Genomic DNA, 20407 nt, shown 5'->3' on the forward strand with positions numbered 1-20407 from the left:
TGACATGCCGAGCACTCTGCCTGACGGGCGGTGCAGCCCCTGGGATACCGCCAGTGCCGTTCCAGAGTGGAATTTTTAATGTTATTTAATATTAAATAGATCAGGTTAATACTAAAAGCTAAATTGGTATGAAATATCTGAATAACACTGACATTGATTAATTAGAGGTTGAAATGATTATTGGGAGGTGTACTATGTTAAATATAATATATAGTTATAATTCTTTTCTCCAGTTCCTTTTACTTTCTGTAACATGGCTACAAAAAGTTTTTCAATTATATTTGTGACTCACCTTTGTGGCTTACATTTTGTCTCTTGACGATAGCAGCAGGTTAAAAACAGCCAACAATAAGGACTCTCCGATTTGTTTCAATATATAATTTCAACAACAAAGATAATATCATTTCAACATGTAATTTGTAAACCTACACTTATTTTGACATTATGAATATTAAATTACTGTGTATATAATTTTGAAATGTTCTTTATCAATGAAATTCAGGGAGGACCCTGGGTGGCACAGATGCAGGTGAAGTTGTTTAAGGTATTTATCCTAAAGGGGTCTCATCGTTCCTGTGCCGCCCATGCACGTCGGTGGTGGTGTTTGGCCAGAGTGGTCCTGCAGCCCTGGCAGCCAAGGCAACGGACAGGCTGTTGGAAGTCTAGAATTCTGTGCTTCTTTCCAAAGAAGTGCATGTGCATTTTAACGACATCCAGAACTCTCATAATTAGATTGATTAAAGTGTGCTCTGGCCCCAAAATTGGTTTTCAGCTCAGCTAAATTTTTCTGAAAATTTTGGCTAACATGTTCTTCGTCTGTCTCAAATAGATTAATTACCCAATCCAGTTTTGTAAATTAAACCAAAGTTTTTAAAAATCTAATCATCCCCTCTTTTCAGTAGCTATTCAAAAGAAAGCAATCTATTTTCATTCCTCTAACTTTTGCAAAGATGAAAGCTATAAAAATGTTTGATGCAAAAACTAATTTTAAATGATACATGTTTGCTGACAAATTCTATGATAATTCTGTTCACTGTGAGATTGGTCTTCATTTCTAGCATCTTATAAAGGATCCCATTTAACTGCAAACGTAGATGTATCTGCCAAGATGTGTCATATTTTCATAATAATTCAATTATGATCCTTAATTTTTCATTAAATGAATCAAAAAATCTGATAACTTAAAATAATATAATATTTAAACTGTATATTGAAAATTCAGTTTCCAATTCAAACTGTTTTGATTAACACTATATAGTTATGTCAGTAAATAATATGATGCATTAGAAAAGCCCCTAGAGCTATTCGTGTGAGCTCCAAACCCACTTTGCAGAGTCACCATAGCTGCCATAGAAGCAGTGATGTTCGGGATTGCACATGAGATATTTTTAAGGGCTCTGTGAATTGACAATCTCTTTGTATCCATTCTCAGTAATTTTGAAAGTGACATTTCCTTCATGATGTTAAAAATCTTTATGAAATTTACATTATATAAGCATTAGTGCCTCTTTCTCAAATAGGATAGATACTATTGTGTATTGTATGAAAATATGTTTGACTGGAGAACATTACAAAGCTGATCTTCAACATTTTTCACAAATTCATCAAGTTTCTTGATACAATAGCATTGCTCAGTGAAACACAAGAATGTTTATTTATTTGAACTTTCTATAATTGAAAATAACAACCACCCAAACATCTAGAAAGATTAATTTTCTTTAATTATTGGGAACCTCCCTGTCTGGTTTCAGAAGCTGTAAATCCCCATGGCTAAGGCTGAGTGAGAGGCCTTGGGACCCTAAGCCACTAAGGAGACAAAGCTTATCTCCCTGGCAGGGGCACCACCTCTGTCCACTTTATTTCACCCTACTTGGCCCCCAGTGCATGACCAGTTAGCCAATGACAGGTAAGATTCCTCAAGGGAGGGATGACCTAAGACAGGCATGGTCACAAAGAGGCCCTCAGGGAAGGACTTGGGGGGCCCATCACCCCCTTTTTCAACCCTTGCCCCTAGGCTTTGACATAGTCTGAGTCCTCTTTCAGAGTCCTGCAAGTCTCCTAATCTCTTGGCTGCCTTACTTCCCCTGCCTGATTTAAGCCAGAAACAATGACAAAGGGTGGTGCAGCCCTGTGCTGGAAGGGTGGATTCCCCTGGGCGATCAGGCCTAAGAAAAATGCATAAAATCCTGTGAAACCTGCTTTGCTAAGAATGCCCTCAATTGTCTGATAAGGGTCCAAGCATGAAATAAGTTGGGTCCCCAAAGTTTTATAGCCCTTTAGCTAACTGACTCTGATTGAGAATAAGCCCTCAGAGTTCTTTGTATATTACCTATTGTTTGATCCTTACTGCCTGACAATGATTGATGAGCTTTACCTGTATTCCTGTGCAAACTGAACCCAATAAAAGCCCATTGAGGAAAAGGCTCTTGGCCCTTCTCCTTTGAGAGATGAGCTGCCTTTTCTCCCTAAGCAGATCATGTCTTGGTAGACTTATTCTCATCTGTGGCAGACAGGGGACTCTGCAGGCAAAGCTCCCCCACATTTAATATTTTTGATTTACACACGTTGTAAAATATTGTGCTGTTCTGTAAGAAATAATGAGACCTTTATTTCTCTGGTTAGGATATATTTAAAACAATCTGGTAACAGTTATACAGTTTTCAAACTTTTCCTATAAATTTCAGAAATATGATATATCCTTGCCAATTTAATCAGTGTGTTTGTAAAAAATTGCTGTCATTTTTATAGTTTTGGTTTTATTTAAAAATGTGATGACAGGTTAGGAATATGAGGAATTTCAATTGTTGAACAAACTATAAAACCTAATTTTAAATAATATGCTAAGTACCATTAATATATTTTTTACATTTGATTTTTTTTTTTTTTTTACCAAAGACCATCCTTTCTTACAATGTTAGTTTATGGTAATTGCATGGATATTAATTTCAGGAGGAAGCTTCCAGCTTAAAGAACTCGGACCCTCACCCAATGTAACAGATATAATATTCAAACGTACAGAAGCTCTTTTGGGCAAGGGACAATACTAGAAAACTCGTGAATTTTAATGACACTCAAGTCATTGTCCTACAAAAAGGTTGCCAAATCCCTTTTGGCTGTATCGTGAGTAAGAATGGCCTCTCTGATACTTAGCTCAAGGTAAGAATGTTTCTGTGCCAAATGTTGAAGCCTAGGTTTTCAGAGTCCAAACTGATGTTGGCTATTGGTCCTTGGGACTTCAAATTCTGCCCCTGCCACAGCATGGCTGGCCACCCTCTGGGAAGATAGCCTCTTCCCCTGGTGAGCTGCTACCACTGCCGCCACCACCAGCTATAAAATGACACTGCTGATCGCCATTCTTCAGCACTGAAAGCCTCCTGGCAGGCCAGCGCACCTGAGTGCAATACTCAGCTCTTGCCAGTCCTTCATTTGCAACCTCAGGGTGGAATGCTGTTCCTGTCTTCTGTGGGTCTGTCATCCAGACCCTTCCAATGTGCTCACTCCCAGTGGGGAGCACAGGGCGAGGAGCCCCAGCCTTTGGGGACCTCAGGCTCCCGGGAAAGGGTGTGCCTCAATAACAGATACGGTGAAAAGCTGTATTTGATATTTTAAATAAGGATTTTTAAAACTGTATTTATACTCATATGAATTTTCATGAATATAATAATTACAAACCGACACAAATATGTCACATTGGTGGCTCAAATATCATAAACAACATTATCAATTATAACCTAATTTTCCAAAATGGACAATGAATTTTGGCAAATGTGAACAAACAGTGGACTTACAGAGGAGTTCTACGAAAACGTGGTATATATTACAATCATGAAAATTATTTTGTGTATACATACAATTGCATTAGTTTCTAGGCTTAGGTAATTTTAATGGCAATGAGGGACATTCAAAAGCGACCTTAAGATTGAGAGTTTTTAAATTATTTTGCAGGACTTTCCCATGCTTTACGAGTTGTCTAGTGTTCCTGGTCTCTGCCTAGTAATGCAGTGGTACCTGCTAACAACTTAACAATCAAAGAAATGATTCCAGTAAGTTTCCAAATGACCAGAGAGGATGTGCTTCTGTCTCCAAGGGGTGCCCTGACTAGGATACCAAACAGTGAATTTTGCTATCCATGTGAAAACTTTTGCAAATCATGCTACTTTGGCCCCTCATCTGATATGTAGTATCTTTCTATGCTCATTGAGTAGTTTTGCTGTAGTTTAATCCCTTTCATACAAGCAGGTGTTACTAAACATTTGGCCATTGAAAGAGACTTTTGAGTTTGTCACAGAAAGATGATGCTGGGGAACTTTTTAGCAAGATCATGAGAATTAGTCATTTTTCTTACATTTATTACATGAAATGTCTACAATGCCAGCTGCATATTTTTATACTATAACCCTTAATATATAGGTTCATCTTTACCTATCTATAACACAGACTATAATTTTTAACAAATGTTACAGTGACCACTACATATTTTAGCATAAAAAATTCAACAGAGGCTTCTTGTATGACATGTGTATGAAAAGGAATCATGGACTGGCTTTGCAGCTGGTATTTGTGTTTTTGCTCCAAATAAAGAGAGAAAACTAACATGTAATGTGTACCTAATATTGGCAGCATATTGAAATTTTTATTTAATTCTTACAACAGTCCCAGAAACCATACTAAAATGAAAAAAACACATATCAAAAAATTAAATGACTCTGACCAAGCTTAGTTAAGCCCTTCTACTCTCTACCATCCCATTTTCTATCTTAGTTTCCTGGAAGTGCTCCAAACTTTGCCTTTTAAAAGACCATCTTGTTACTTATAATGTATCCCAGAATTCTATTTCCCAGACCACCAACATGCGTTTGGAAGTAGTGCTGCCGTCATCAATAATCACTATTGTTGTTATTATTTTAATGGTCTGCACCCTTTACTTGTTGTCACTGTACTCGACTTGTCCCCCGGTGAGCAGCCTGTCGTCCTTAGTGCCCTTCGGTAATGAGCACTGAGGCTGTGGAATAAGTGACACAGTCACACTCCCCCTAAATTCAGGGCCGGCCGGAGTAACGCCAGCCTGAGTGGGGCTGGTAGGGTAATGATATGGGTGTAATAATTTATAGTTTGAATTTGAACACTTCGCCTAAAATATCATATGACATGCTTGATTGAGTATGACATTGTCATGTTATAGAATTACACACTTATGATTTTGTAATAAAAAGGGGCATTATTTTCTCCAGGTGCTATATATTTGATATAGTCTGTAGAGTAACAACATGGATTTTGAAAACACGTGAGTCAAGACTACGGCGTTTTACATTTACATGGAAATACTGTTTTTTCTTAAACAGGTAAATTTAAAAGTTGTACTATGATGGAAGGATTTTAAGAATCTTGATGGCGTCATAATTAGAACTCTGGGAAAATTCCATTTCTGAAAGCTCCTCAGAGCGATCAGTATAAACTAAATTTGTTTACTCCCTTTGAGACTCTTGTTTCTCGGTATTTCATTCTCCTGAGATTCTGTCTATAGTCACAGTTTCTTTAGAATAACCATAAATCATGCATTTCATTCACCTTAGTCTCATTGAAAACAGCATTTATGACAGGATAATTTGGAAAGCTATGTATCACCTTCCCACATCCACTCAGGCTTTTACCCTTCCTTACTTGAATTCATGCTGCTTTTCACCTGCAAAGGGAGTTTCAGCCCAAACAGACTATTCATTAGTCCTTGATATAAACAGGTTTTTAAGGGCTTGCTCCTGCGAAGACCTGTACAATTTTCCTGCAGTTTTAGTTTGCTAATTGGTCCAGTCTGTGTTTCTTCCCACAGTTTTTTTTTTCTCTAATCCTCTTCCCTTACATATCCCACATCTGAGTAATTTTCAAATGTGGGAGAATAATAAGCAAATCTCCCCCCCCCCCCGCCAGTTCTGCTACTGGTGCCCCAATATATAAAACAATCCACACTATATTCCTGGGCAGATTTCTTATTCCTCATTCACAATAGACATAGATCCATTTGTGAAGCAGAAGGAGAGAGAGGGAAAGAGAAGGTACGTTATTCCCGGCCTGGGCATGTTGGGTGGGTACCCACTGTCTGTAGGGTTCAAGTCTTCACGGCAGCTGATTATCTTTATGATCACGTTCTCTGGTTTCTCATTGTCCTCTCCGCCACAAACACAACATTTCACCATCTCTCAAACCCACTGTAGACATAACAGTTTCTAATATTGAGGAAGGAAAACCACATAAAATTGTCTCTTTCCTCATTCTTCATAGCGATGCATTTTCATGTGTGTATGTGAATATCGTGAGACCAAATATCGTTTTTTCTTGATCCTTTGTATCCATAAAGTTCTCTCACTCACTGGACACTCCATACATGTTTTATTTTTATTTAAAAAATAATTTGTAGGACAAATACTGGTATAACTTGAAAACAATCACTAAAATAAAAATAAATAAATCCTTCTCCATCTTATAAATAAATCCTTATAAATTGCATGCTGTATGTACAATTTAGTTTATGTGCTGCTGAGAGTGATGAAAGAGGGTGAGGTGGAAATAGTAGGAAATAAGGCAATATCTATGATTTTTAGAGCTAAGAAGAGAAACTAATTGAAAGGGGAATTGATACTGCCTATTTTGACCATAATGCAAAGCAATTAGCTTGGTTAAAAGAGAGAGAGGAAGAAGACAATCAGATTACTGACCTTATAAATGACCTTATCAAATTACTTAAGAGGAACAAGGAAAGAGTTTCATGCATTTAAGATGTATAACAGAAAGCAGGTATAATATTCTGAAAGTTAAACTCATATTTATAATTACAATATAAGGTAAGGAAACTCATCCAGAAAAGAACAAGTTACTTATACACATTCTACAGAATAAACAATACTTAAAAGAAAAAAAATTTAGCTGTTCCTTCACTTTACATTTTTGCAAACATGTACATTGGGACACTTGCTTTTGTATAATTAAAAATAATGAGAGAGTAAATTTTAAACATTTTATGCGGCAAACAAAGAACTGCTCAGAGAAAAGGGAATGAAGGGAAACAAGCATTCCAGCACCAACCCTCCGCAACTACACTTTCACTAAATCATTCCAATCTTTCCTTCGCTCCCTGCAGTTTTTATTGATTTATGGAACAGAGAAACCACACATCTGCCTGTTCAGGGACAGTGTATTACAATGACTTCTGGAAAGCCCTGTGTCTCGATAACCAAATGCATGCAATATATTAAAACTGTTCAATCTCACTAAAAATGAGAAAATAGAAAAAGATTCAATATCACTAAAAATAAAATCTAAATGTTACAAGACAAATACATGCGCATTACAATGATGGAATAACATTGTGCCCTATGAAATTAACAAAATTTAAGTACTAAATTATTTAGATTATTTAAATACTTTGTTTACATGTGGCTCTAAATGATATATAACTTGAAGTATTATAGGACAATATTGCCATCAAAATAAAAATTTAAGCTCTGCATATTATCAAAGTAAAAAAAAAATGGTGTGAACCTACAATACGAATGCCAATGCAAATAAGTACCTGAATGGCTGGGTGGTCTCTGAGTGGCTGTGGGGAGCAGCCCCCTAACAATCCATTTTGAATATACGCCCTCAGAAAAAAATTAAATGTTGCGCTGAGACACTGAACTTCTGAGTCTATTACCTACTTTTTCTAAGTGAGAAGAATTGGAATGCACATTTGAACAGGCACCACTTCAGGAGCCTGTCCAACCAGAAGATCTCAGAATACATCGCTGTCATGGAAGAACAGGGCTTATTGAGACCATTGACATTTCCAAGGAGTTAGGGTTAGATGCAGTTTTAGGGTTTAAATTAAGTCTTGGTTTAAGGTTCTCACTACTTAATAGGTCCTCAGGAAACAACAGCTTAAGAGTTGCATGCTTCTCTGAGCCTGAAGATGACTTAGAATAATGAAGAAAATTAGAGCTAAGCAGATAGGAGAATAAATTTTGGAGTCAAGGAACTCTGAATTCAAATACTTTTCTCACCGTTTATTGGCTGTGCTAACATGAACCAGTTATTAAATGCTTGCAACCTCCCTTTGCTCATTGGAGAAAAGGGGACAGTAAATCTGTTCCCTTAGGGCTGTTACTGGGCTTGAACGAAATGCAACATGAAAGCAGTAGGCACAGTTTTTGATGTATAATAAGAACTAGCAGCTACCATATGCTTGCTAAGTGCTCAATAAATAGAAATTATGAACATCGCCTTAATTCTGACACACTGATATGGTTCTATAACTCATAGTTTGTATGTTGCTATGGAAGCAGCCCAAGTGTCCATCCACAGGTGAGTGGACAAAACCACTATGGGACACTTACACAATGGAATTCTACTCAGCCATAAAAAAGAATAAAATTTTACCATTTGTAACAGTAAGGATGAACCTGGAGAACATCATGCTAAGTGAAATAAGCCAGTCAGAGAAAGACAAATACCATTTGACTTCACCCATATGTGGAATCTAATGAACAAACTGAACTAACAAGCAAATCAGATAGACTCATAGATGGAAAACAGATGCCATCTAGTGGTGGGGGGGAGATTAAGGGGTGGAGGGATTGAGCAAAAAAGAAAAGGACTCATGGGCATGGACAACAGGGTGATGATTGCTGTGGGGAGAGGGTATAAGAGGACTAAATGGTAATGGAAAAACTATAATAATGACTATAAAAAGTAAAATAAATTTTAAAAAAAGAACTAGCAGCTACCATACGCTTGCTATGTGCTCAATAAATAGAAGTTATTAACATCGCCTTGATTCTTACCCTGATATTGTCCTATAACTCATAGTTTTTATGTTGTGAAGAATCATTGTTTTATTCCTGCCTTTGTCTATTTTCTTCTCAAAAATCTGAGAGAATGGTCATAACATTTTTAATGTAATTCTAACCTATGCTTTAACCAGGATAGAACATATTTGTAATTAGTTAATTTGACCAAATGCTTTTACAAAAATTAAGCATTATTTAGTAACTTTCTATTGTTTAGAAAAGTAAACTGAGTCTCATAAAGACCTATAGAATGCTTAAAATAATGCCTGGCTCCTGGTAGGATTTGAAAAGGGTAGCTGCATAATTATTGTAACAAATCAATATTTTATTTGGCATACAATTTTAATACAATACTGGATAAAATGAACACAAATCCTGTATCATCATTTAGCATCACCCCAAAATCTCAATCAATCTAAACAATAACTCTCTGGATTTCAGGGTGGTGAGGACTGAGCAGAGCAGGAATCTCTTGGAGAAGTGAGAGGTGTCTTAAAAAATTCTAACTCGTGCATTTATAATCTCTAATTACTTTTCAGTTTTTCTTCATAAACTTTTCTCACTGCTTACCATTGAGCTAACTCCAAGTCCCAGTCCACGTGAGACCTGCTTTACAACAGAAAGAAAGTATCCACCTCACTTTTGCCTTTCTCCCACACTATTCTCATTTGTAACTGAATTTGTGGTGATCCATGGCATATACTAATAGTTTCTCCATGACAAACTAGCGCCCTTGTTTCCTACAAAGCCATTTAATTTCTCACATTTTTCTAACCAGCCTTATTTCACTTCCACAAAACACTTCTTATATTTTAAACGAGATTCCCAACAGAGAGAATCACAAGAGTCACAATTTTTTGCCTTTTTGTTTCCTTTTCACTATAAAGGTTCTAGATGGCAGTTTGTTGTCTCTTGAAAAATCCGCTCCGTGTTGGAGAAGTTTGATGTCAAATGATTTTATGGACAGTATCTGGTTCCCCCTGGGCTCTGTTGGGTGTTTGTAGTCGGAGGTAGTTCTGAAACGTTCTGGGAAAGCAATCACTTCTGCATTGTGTGGCCTGCAGGCCTGTCACCCCCTGCACTCCTGTCTCACTCACTGCTCACCTGCTGGCTGTCGTTTGAAGAAGGGCCTTGATTGCAAGTGGCCTGAAGCGGCAGGATAGCTCTGGAGATACACCCCCGTTTCTGTTTTTAGTCTATTCTTTCCATCGTCCACTTTTTGTACCCGTTTTTTAGTGCTGGGATGAAAAATATATATATTTACTTTATATGTCATTGGGAATTTAAATGATCATATGTTTAGATTATCACCAGGAAAGGTTTTACTTTTCCAGTCTCATAAAACCAATGTTTTATTTTGAATAACCATCTTTGTCCCGAGTTGTTTCAGTTCTCTTTTGCTACCTTTAAAAGCACAAAGCTTCACAAATCTCCCTGAACTTGTTATGAGACCTGTGTGTAGAAAACACACGCAACAATGTATCACTGCAACTAGGTCAGAGAGAAACTCCCTGGAGGAAGGAGGAAATATATCCATCATTTTTATACGCTTAATAATAGGAGCCCATCTAAAATCTTATTAGTGGCAAGTTTGGGGAATTTTTATTTCCTTTTCCCTTTGGCAAATGGCTTATTTGCATATTGACTTGTTCCATGGGATTTGATGGAAAAATAATAATAAATGGGTACTCAATTGAAGAATAAAACAGAACTTAAAAATCTATTATGAAAATTCTTCTTTTGTTGCATTAACAACTTAGAAATGATCATTGTGTAATGAAATAATTGCTAAGTGGCATATGGCTCCTTAATCAGCATTGTTTACTGCTGACAAGATTATAGAATCATTGGACTAGCAAATGCAGGTTTGGACTTACAGTGGCTTAGGGTAATGTATGAAAATCAGTGGGGGGCTTTTTCACACCACGAAAATTCAACTCTGATTCTACATGCATAAATAGTAATGGCCTGGATCACAAAACAAAATCCATCACCCATTTTTCTTTGTTTCTATTTTTTGTGAAGTTTGCTTCAGATTTTTGTGTAAAATAAAAAGATATATTTAATTTTTAAAAATGCTGTATATTTGAAGATAATGCCACTAGTGATATAGCTAATCTACTTACAGTATTGATTCTAAATTCTATTCTTCATATGATTTACAGAAATGCATCTCTCTCCACAAAACACCAGCTCCCAATATTGGTCTGCCGTAATGACTAACACTTTCTGATTGAAGACATTTTCTCCATAAAATCAAATTTTTATCTGGATATGGTAAACATTAAAATAAATTGAAATATTATCTTTCCTAATAACTTGGTGCTAAGACGAGTGCATTATAGTTTTGGGTTTTATAGCAACTAATTATCAATATCAATATCTTTTGCAAATAGATATTATTTTTATGGAAGAGACAGTAAAGATTGTTTCAATAAAAGAGCATCACAGATTTATTTGTTACAGGTGAATAGAATCTGCCAAGCACAGCACCTGTATATTTTGCTTGCTTTACAGGCACAACAAACAAGATGACAGATAACAAGACCTTCAGGCAACTTCCCAGTGGCCTAAATTCAATTGCAGTCAAAAATATTTTTGAGGTACACTGGGATATGTTTGCTCTCACATGTCTTTGTATATGAATTTTAGTTATAACGTCCTGAGATACTTCTATGTTTTAGAGAAATAAACTGAGTCTCAGAGAGGTTAAGTGGCTTTTAGAAGTTCAAACAACTAGTCAATGAAGGAACTAATACAATTCAGTTCTTCTATTTTAGTGCATTTTCCATGAGTCTACTGCAAATTAAAGAAAGTAAAATCAACCGAGAATGAGTCTACATTTTCCATTATAATCTCTAAGAAAAATATACTTGTGTAATGAGACAAATTTTGGCTCGCTGGCGTCCTGACTTCTGGAGTCCTTCGTTGGAATGGGTCTCAAGAACTCAGTTCATTGCCGTGACTGAGACTGAATGTCTGGACGTATGGTACCCCCGGGATTTGGTTCAGGGCTACAGCTGGGCAGCCTCAGGCCTACCCGGGACTGGTAACAAGTAAGAACGCCATTACGGTAAGCTTAGGGAAGCGAAAGAAATAAGAAGTCTATAACCTCTTATACTCATATAATTATTCCATTTATTGCTAACTAACGAAATCCTAAACACCATGATCCAAAATGTTTCTCGTACCTCAGTTGCATACTCCTACAAGTGCTGAAGTGCTGATCGTTTGCTGCTTACAAAACCTGTTTTTATGACTTTCATCACTTCAGTTGCAATATGGGTGTTTTTTGACAAGAAATATGTTTTGTATCATTAACCATTCGTAGCACACAAAGGCAAAGCCTTTACACAGACTTTGAAATGTTTCCTGACTTATTTTTTTTAATTTGACTTATTGGGTTTGACTTAACCCACTCAACATTTGAAAATGTTACCAAGTTTAGAAACATTGTTATTTTCTTTTTATAATGTTTGTCCTGACAAAATTTTAAAAACCATATCACATGTTTTTCCAATGATAATTCTCCCCAACAGAACTAATGTCAATACCATATGATCTCACTTTTAACTGGAACATAATCAACAAAAGAAAAAAGCAAACAAGATACAACCAGAGACATTGAAGTTAAGAACAATCTAACAATAGCCAGAAGGGAGTGGGGAGGGGACAGTGGGGAGAGGGGTTTTCAGGAACTACTATAAAGGATACATGGACAAAATCAAGGGGGAGGGTGGAAGTGGGGGAGGGAGGTGGTTTTGGCTGAGGTGGGGTGGAGGGATGGGGAGAAAATGCAGACAATTGTAATCGAATAACAATAAAATTAATAATAATAATAATAATTTTCTTTATTTTTAATTTTAATAATAAAACCACAATATATCATGTTTTGCTTTACTAGTATTTTATTCATGTAACAAATCATCAAATTCTATCAGAAATGAATTCTGTTAATTTACCAAAAATTTTTATGTCTCTTCAAATATTCAATTTTCATTAAACAAGTCATTCCTGGCTTCAAAAATTATATTTTAGTGCATGCTTTTATATATTGTATTTTCATATTTTCAAGCCAGTATTTGCTTTCACTAAATGGCTCCATGTTTTTTTCATAAAGCATTTCCTACAAGTTTATTTTAGGCACAGCTTTGCACAAATTACATCTATTAGAGTATATTGACCTGTAAATACCTCTCTCCCATTATCCTGCTTCTATTTCATAAAAGATTAAGATATTAGATTTAGGGCAGCAAAATATTCAGTGATACTTTTGAACCTCCACAAATAATGTCATGTTTGTTTTATGATTTATCTCAGATGGCTTTTACCTTTAGCTCTTATGTCAGCTCTATTACTCCAATTCTACTAACATGTGGGTGTGGTGTGAGCTAAAGGAAAAAGTTTCTTTTAAAAAATTTATGGATACACAGTGCTCTGGCACCATTTGTTGAAAAGAGTTTTTGTTTCCTCATTGACTTGCTTTGGCTATTGCTTCATTTGAAGATTACCAGAGTCATTTTTATTTGTTTTTTTTTTAATTTTTACTTCTTTTTCATTCATTTATGGTTAATTCTTTCACCAATACCACACTATCTTGATTACTATAGTTTTATAGTTAACCTTCTTTTTGATAAATTATTATTTTGCAGCTACAGTTGATATATATTACAATAGTTTAAGGTATACTTCCCAGTGAGTAGACGTTTATATAACTTAAGAAGTGATCACCCTAGTAAGTCAAGGACCCACCTGACACCATACACAGTTATTACAATATTATTGACTATATCCCCTAGTTGTAAATTACATTCCCATGATGATTCTGTAACTACCAATTTGTACTTCTTTATCTCTTCACCTTTTTTTACCCACCCCCCCACCCTCCTACAATCTGACAACTGTCAATGTTCTCTGTATCTATGAGTCTGTTTCTGTTCTGTTGTTCATTTATTTCGGTTTTGGTTTTCATTGTTGTTTGTTTTTCTTTGTGTGTTTTTAGATTCCAACACAAAAGTGAAATCATGGCATTTCTCTTTCTTTGTCTGACTTATTTCATTCAGCACAAAACCCTCTAGGTCCATCCGTGTTGTTGAAGATGGCAAAATTACATTATTTGTATGCCTGAGTCAAATTCCATTTTATATATGCACCACTTCTTCTTTATCCATTTGTCTAGTGATGGACGCTTAGGTTGCTTCCCTGTCTTGGCTATTGTAAGTAATAGTGTAATGAACATATTGATGCATGTGCTTCTTGACTTGATGTTTTAAGTTTCTTCTAACAAATACCCAGAAATGGAATTGTTGGGTTATTTTGTGTCTCTTATTATGGCCCTGTTTTAAAGTCCATTTTATCTGCAGCTTTCTTTGTGGTGTTAGCTTTCATGAAATATTTTTTTCCATCCTTTTACTTTGTGTGTGTCTTTCTCTCTGAAGTGAGCCTCCTGTAAAGAACATGTAAGGGTCTTGCTTTGTTATCCATTCAGCCACCATATGTCTTTTGACTGTAGTGTTTAATCCATTTGCATTTAAAGTAGTTGTTAATAGATATATATTTATTGCTATTTATTAGTCATATTTTTGATCTCTTTATATATTTTTTCTCCTTAAAAAAGATCCTTTAACTGCATAGAATTCCACTGTGTAAATGTACCATAGTTTTTTCATCCACTCATTTGCTGATGGGCACTTAGGTTGCTTCCAGTACTTGCCTATTGTAAATTGTGCTGCTATGAACATTGGGGTGCATAGGTTCTTTTGGATTGGTGTTTTAGGGTTCTTAGGTATAATCCCAGCAGTGGACTTTATGGGAATAATCAACAAGAGAAAAAAGGAAACAAAATATAACCAGAGACATTGAAGTTAAGAACAACCTAACAATAGCCAGAAGGGAGTGGGGAGGGGACAGTGGGGAGAGGGGTTTACAGGAACTACTATAAAGGACACATGGACAAAATCAAGGGGGAGGTAGAGGTCGGGGAGGGAGGTGGGTTCGGCTGGAGTGGCGTGGAGGGATGGGGAGAAAATGCAGACAACTGTAACTGAACAACAGTAAAAAAAGATCCTTTAACATTTCATGTAATACTAGTTTGATGGTGATAAACTTCTTTAGCTTTTACTTGTCTGAGAAACTCTGTCAGTCCTTCCATTCTAAATGATGGTTGGGCTGGGTAGAGTAATCTTGGTTGAAGGTATTTGCTTTTTATCTCTTTGCATATTTCTTGCCAATCCCTTCTGACCTGCAAAGTTTCTGTTGAGAAATCAGCTGACAGTTTTATGTCAGCTCTCTTGTAGGTAACTAACTGCTTTTCTCTTGCTGCTTTAAGATTCTCTCTTTGTCTTTAACCTTTGGTGTTTTAATTAAGATGTGACTTGGTGTGGGAGTCTTTGGGTTCACCTTGTTTGGGACTCTCTGCACTCTCTGAACTTGTGTGTCTATCTCCTTCACCAGATTAGGGAGTTTTTTTTCATTTTTACACAGGCTTTCAATTCTTTGCTCTCTCCCTTTTCCTTCTGATATCTCCATTATATGAATGTTTACACACTTAAAATTGTCCCAGACATTTCCTACATTATCTTCACTTTTTGTATTTCTTTTTTACTTTTTGCAGTTTTCACTGGGCATTTTATGCTTTCTTATCTCCCAAATCTCTGATTTGACCCCCTGCCTTTTCAATTCCACTGTTGATCCCCTATAATGTATTTATCATTTCAGTTAGTGCATTCTTCATTTCTGACTGTGATTTTCTAATTCTGTTTTTATGTTTCCTATCTCTTTGTTCATGTTCTCACCAAGTTCCTCTACTCTTCACCTAAGTTCATTGAGCATTTTTATACTCACTGTTTTGAACTCTGTGTCTGGTAGATAACTTGTTTCTATTTTGGTTTGTTCTTTTTATAGAGTTTTGTTCTGTTGTTTTATTTGAACATACTTATTCATCCCCATATTTTGGCAGCCTCCCTGTGTTTGTTTCTGTGTGTTAGGTAGAGCTGCTACATCTCTTGGGCTTGGTAGAGTGGCCTTATTTAGTAGGTGTCTTGTAGGGCCCAGTGGCACAACCTCCACAGTTGCTCAAGCTGGAAGCTCCAGGTGCACCTCTTGTGTGGGCTGTGTGGACCCTCCTGTGGTAGTTGACCTTGGTTGCTGTTGGCATGCCAATGAGCGTGTGATTTACCCCTAGGCTGTTTGGCTGTGAGGATTGGCCATGACCACAGTGGAGGATCTGTTGTACAGGGAATGACCCCACAGAGCAGGACCCACTTCAGCGGGACTCTGGTGCCCCGTTAGTCTGCCTTTTGAGAATGTTGCTCACATCTGAATGCCAGAAGGAGAAGAGGAAGAGCAAGAAATTGAAAACTTATTTGAAAAAATAATGAAATAAAAGTTTCCTAATTTGGTGAAAGAAATAGATATACCAGTCCAGGAAGCACAGAGAATCCCAAACAAGTTGGGTCCAAAAAGGGCTACACCAAAATACATCATATTTAATTTGTTAAACATTAAAGATAAAGAGAGAATCTTTATTTTAAGGGAATTTTTAAAAGATTTTATTTATTTATTTCTAGAGAGAGGGGAAGGGAGGGAGACAAAGAGGGAAGGGATAGAAACATCAACTTGTGGCTGCCTTTCACCTGCCCCCTACTGGGGACCTGGCCCACAACCCAGTCATGTGACCTGACTGGAAATTAAACTGGTGACCCTTTGGTTCACAGGCCAGCACTCAATCCACTCAATCCACTGAGCCTCACCAGCCAGGACTAAAAAAAAAATCTTAAAGCAGCAAGAGAGAAGAAGAAAGTTACCTATAAAGGAGTTCCCATAAGACTAAATGGGACTTTTTAAAATGTTGTTTTTAAATTGCTCATTTACCAGTATATAGAAAATCAATTGATTTATGCATATTAATTTAGTGACCTGAATTTTGTGGATTTATTTACTATTTCTAGATGTTTATAGATTTCATTGTTCTATTTTTCAATTAATTGATAGCAGTAATAGAATTGTTTATGTATTCATATTGATAAATTTACTTTTAGTTCTATAGGTATTTTTTTGGTATGGTTTTAGGATTTTCTACATATATAATAGGCCATGTAAGTAAGACAGTTTATGCTTTCTCTCTAATTTCTATGTTACCTAATTCTTTTCCTTGCCTTATACTATCTGGTATCTACTTATAATGTTGAATTTTAAAAAATGAGAAAAAATGCTTTGCTATATCCTAATTTCAGGAAGCACTCACTATTCTACATTGGGTATGATATTAGCTACAGAGTTTTTAAATTGCTTCATCTGTTTAAGAATATTTCCTTATATGTATTATTTGATAAAAGGTATTCCCATGAGCATATACTGTTTTGTTTTCATTTTAAAATCAATTCAAATGACCATTTTTTCTTTTTTTTATTTACTTGCTGATTATATTAAATTAATTTTTGAAAACTTTTGCAGATTAGATGACTCTTACATTCTTGGGGCAAAGCACATTTTCTACTAATTTTATAAATTGCATTTAATTTGCTAATTTTTTAAATTAATGTTTATATCTTATTCAAGAGGGATTTTTGTCTTTAATTTTCTCATCTAGGATATGTTTGTGTAGTATAGGAATCAAATATATAATTACCTAATAAAATATATTTAAAATACTCTTCCTTCTTTATTTTCTAAAATAACTTGTACATTATTATTAATATCACTTCATTACATGTTTCAAATTCACTAATGAAGCCAAATGAAATTGTGGTTACTCTAGTGGGAAACTTTCATAATTAAAAATTCAAATTCTTTAATATGTGTAATGCTATTTAGATTTTCAGTTTTTTTGTTATGCCAACTATGTCTTTCAAAGAATTATTCCATTTCATCCAAGTTGTTGAATTTATTCACACAAAACTGCTGATTACACTTTCTTATTATCCTGTTAGTATGTGTAGAATTTGTGCTTATATCTACAGTTTCATTGCTTATCCTAAGTAAATTATGTCTTCTTGCTTTCCAGAGGATTATAAATTTTCTTAATTTTTCAATAATCATTTCCTCACTTTGTTGATATTCTCTACTATTTGTTCACTTTTAGTTTTAATGACTACAACTCTTTGTTTTTATAGCTTCTAAGTTAGAAGCATTGCTTATAAAGTTTACATATTTTTTAATTTTTAAACATAATTATTTAAAGTTTTAAATTACCTTTATGATGAATAACTGAATTCCACAAATTTTGATATTTTGTGATTTTACCACTATTCATATGTAAATATTTTCTGATTTCCCTTTTAATTTTTTAAAATTATCTATTTCATGGGTCATTTATAGTGCTTTGTCTAATTCCCACAATTTGGGGGTTTTGAAAATATTTTTTTGTTAGTAATTTCAATTTTTCTATCCATATGTTCAGAGAACATACTCCAATGAGTTCACAGTGATATAAATATGTAATTGAATCAATAAATCAATGAGAGAAAAGGACAAATCTACTTTACCTAAAATCTTCAAATAATTTATATAGATATTTGTCCCTCAAGGAGATAGAATTTCACTCCCCCAAACCCTTTTAATATGGATCATAATAAATAGTGATGCTGTAAAAAAAAAAAAAAGAGTATGGGAGAGAGCAGAATGCCTTTACAGTGGAAAAACTCCTCAAACGCTGCCTTGGCCAGTTGAGGAAGGTCAGCATCATCCACTGCAAGTCGTGTTGCATGTGCCGTTCTTACAATGTGAAGAAAATGGTACTTCACAGTCTGAAGCTCTTTTTCCACAATCTATTTTTCTTTTACCCTTAGTTTGATTAGCATTAAGCCTATAATACATTGGCAATGTGAAGGCTTTTTTGTTCTTATTCCTAATGATTCTCTCTTTTATTATTCACAGGTGTTACCATGAGTAAATATTTTGAGCTTCTAACTTTGTCTTGGGTAAATTTTCTGGAGGAACCAAATGACATTTACTCTTAATGTAATAATTGATATGCTTGCATTTAAGTCTACTAAAATGGTATTTGTTTTCTATTCTGTTCTTTCTTACTCTGTTAATTTTCTCCTGCCATCTCTAGTGTAAATTGGTATGTTTGGTATTCTATTGTGTTTCCTCTGTTGACTCTTTAGTCTTGTTTCTTTGTTCTATTTATTTTGAGGTTTCTCTTATGCAATTTCAACTTATTAAGTCTACCTTCCAAAAATAATCAAGTACTTTATAAACAAAGCAAGACTCTTACAAAATTACATTTCAAGTTACCACCTGCCTATCATTTGTGCCCTCATTATATATTTAATTCCACATATGCTTTTGATCTCACAATCCATTGTCATTATTCTAGAGCCAGTAGTGTCTTAAAGATGTTTAAAGATAGATGATTGATAGATGATAGATAAATAGATAGATAGATAATAGATGATAGATAACCATATAAAGACATGAACATAGATGTAGATATTTAGAAACCTTTTTAAAAATATGTTGTTTATATTTACTTATATATTTGCTTTTCTGGTATTCTTCATTGCTTCATTTTTATAGGTTGGAGAACTTCTTTTAGCATTTCTTGTAGTACAGTTTGCAGCAGCTGAAACTTTGAGCTTTGGCTTATGTGAAGATGTCTTTATTTTACCATTATTTTGAGAAGATGGTATCTTTGAACATAGAAATCTTTGTGCATGATATTTGTTTTTCCAGCACTGAAAAAATGTCATTCTAACATCAGACTTCCGTTATTTCTGGTAAGAAACCAGCAATATTCTTAATGTTGTTCCACTGTGTGTAATTGTTTTCCTTTACAAGTGTTTTCGCTATTTTCTCTTTCCCTTTGGTTTCCGGCAGTTTGGCTACGCCACGCCACGTGTAGTTTCGTTATATATATCGTGCTTAACCTCGGCATCAGTGTCTTATCACCTGTGCAAAAGTTTGTTTGCCATTGTCTCTGTAAATAGGTAACATTCTGCTACATTCTTACTTTTTCCTGGGCTCAAAATAGATGTGTTAGAATGTTTTATATTGTCCCCAAAGTCTTTTAAGCTCTGTTATCTTGTAGTCACTCTTTTTACTATTGGTACTTCAATTTGGACATTTTCTACTGACCTGTATTTAAAGACACAGATTCACTGCTTTTTTTCTCTGCTGTGCCCAGTCCAAGGATAAGCTCATCTTCATTCCTGTTACAGTGTTTTTCATTTCTAGCACTTGTACTGGACTCTGTTCTTTTATAACATCTATACCTCTGCTGATACATCCCATCTGTTCATGTTTGTTGTCATCTGCATTTTGTTTTATATCTTTTCACATATTTATCATTTTTACTTTAAAATGTCTGGCCTTTTCCCTGAGAACCTTTAACATTTCTATTACAGTTATTTTTAAATAGGTGATTGATCATTCCAATATCCCCTGACTACTTCTTTTTTGATTATGAGTCTCATTTTCTGTCTTTTTTATTTGTCTAATAAATTTTTCTTCAGTGCCAGACTGTGAAAAAAACAGAAATTGAAGTAAATAATATTTATGCCTAGAAAAGAGCGTGATCATTCTTCCGAGTCAGTCTTGTCTGTAGTTGAGCTTGGTCTAGAATTTATTGTTGCTTTAGTTAGGTT

Source organism: Desmodus rotundus, chromosome 7 (genome assembly GCF_022682495.2).
Source record: "Desmodus rotundus isolate HL8 chromosome 7, HLdesRot8A.1, whole genome shotgun sequence".
In the NCBI taxonomy this organism is placed as follows: Eukaryota; Metazoa; Chordata; class Mammalia; order Chiroptera; family Phyllostomidae; genus Desmodus; species Desmodus rotundus.